The sequence below is a fragment of the Magnolia sinica genome, chromosome 6 (genome assembly GCF_029962835.1).
Source record: "Magnolia sinica isolate HGM2019 chromosome 6, MsV1, whole genome shotgun sequence".
NCBI classification, from domain to species: Eukaryota; Viridiplantae; Streptophyta; class Magnoliopsida; order Magnoliales; family Magnoliaceae; genus Magnolia; species Magnolia sinica.
Genome location: NC_080578.1, coordinates 101296735 through 101298608, shown reverse-complemented (window position 1 = coordinate 101298608; position 1874 = coordinate 101296735).

Sequence of the window (1874 nt, the reverse complement as noted above, 5' to 3'; positions counted from 1 at the left end):
CCTATGAGCCCAAGATCTACCCGATCCATGATGATTATTTTCGTGGGATATCGTGAACAATGAAAGCTCATGAACGTGAGTTGTCCATGCTAGCAAAAATGAAAGCGACTAGTCTAAGCTTGCAAAAGTTAAAATGCTTGTGATGCTGGCTAGTTGCAAGCATGCTATAATTCTATGAAAACTATCATGACTCCCTTATTATAGATCGGATTTAGGCAGTTTCAGGCTCGTTGGAAAGATAATTCGCTACATGTATTAATTTTTCTAATATTGTACGATCCTATGAAAATGCTGACAACTCCCTTGTTATAGGTTGAAATGAGGTGATGATGTACTTGTTAGAAAGATATTTTAAAGAGCTTTCAATTAAAATTGGAATAATATCATTCAGAGACCATTTGATATTTCAATAGTGGGCCCAAAGTCCTTAATGGCACATGACATGTTGCTTGCACAATTAACATCAAGTGATTTCGATAAATGGATTGAATCTCCCTCGTTACACCCATATCTTAGTGATTTGGACTTGTCGGAAAGGTAATTTGATAATCTTTCTAATGAACCATAAACCACCTTGATTAGTAACTATTTGATCTGTCATCATTTGACTCGAAGTATACCTTCCGTAATAGAAGTCCCACTTCATTAACCTATGACTTTCAAGTTAGATGATGATAGACTAAATGTTTCTTGATAAATGCATTTTTATAGCTCATTAGAATGTTTATTGAATTACATTTTCGAAAACCTTAAGATCACTTAGATTCAATGTGTAATGAGGAAGATTCATTTATTTATCAAAGTCGCATGATGCTAATTGTACAAAGTAAGGTGTCACGCCCCAAACCTGGAAATTGGATTCACAGGAATTTCGATCGCCGAATCCGGTGCCGACAGCCTCCATGGTACCCCATTCTCGGTTCCTAGCGTCCATACGTCAGATTCCGATCCTGAGATCCTACAAGGATGATTTTTTTTTCAATATACATTTAACTCGTAATAAGCATAATGACAAGTATACCCAAATTACAAAGACTAACTTCATCATCACATATCCACTAATATAAACATTTGAGTACAATACTGAAAGGGAAATACATAAATCGAAAGTCAAGCTCCAGAAGACTGTTGCACGCTCCAAGCTCAACACTGCTGCAACTTATCATCATCTGCACATATCTATCATGCATAAGCTTATAGAAAGCTTAGAGGGTGGTGTAAGTGTTCACAAGGTAAGTGCCAAGTATTCAATACAATGCCATCATTATACAATATCGAAAATACTGGTAATTCATAAATCGTACATTATCGGAATAAGCAGAAAGACTGACAAGATCATGAATTATCAGAGTAAGTAGAAATACTGACAAGTGCAGGAATTATCAGAGTAAATAGAAATACTGACAAGATCATAAATCATAAGATAACAGAGAAAGCAATATAGAATAGCTATGCAAATAAGGAGTCATAAAAAGCTAAATATCAAATGCCAAGGATGCGATGCAATATACAATTCCTGATGAGTTCACGAATAGCGTCAGCCGTATCTAGACCATATAAATGCAGAAACGCAGTAACCCAAAATGCCATATGCGGTGTGAATGGAATGACCATGCCGGAGTGTGAAGTCGGGATGATAGTACACAGTATCGTAGGCTATGGGGTCCATCACAAGGGACTTCTATTCAAACCAGTCCCATACCTAAATTTGGATAGTCAGACTCAATGTGGTAAACTCTTGATCTTAGGTTAGTCGTGCGCCCCAACCGAAATCCTGGCCATTACGAAGGTACACGTAACAAATAGTTACGCACCACCAGCCCAAGTGGATAGTGAATGAATGAGTATGCAACTCCTGCTCAATAAGCCCACAT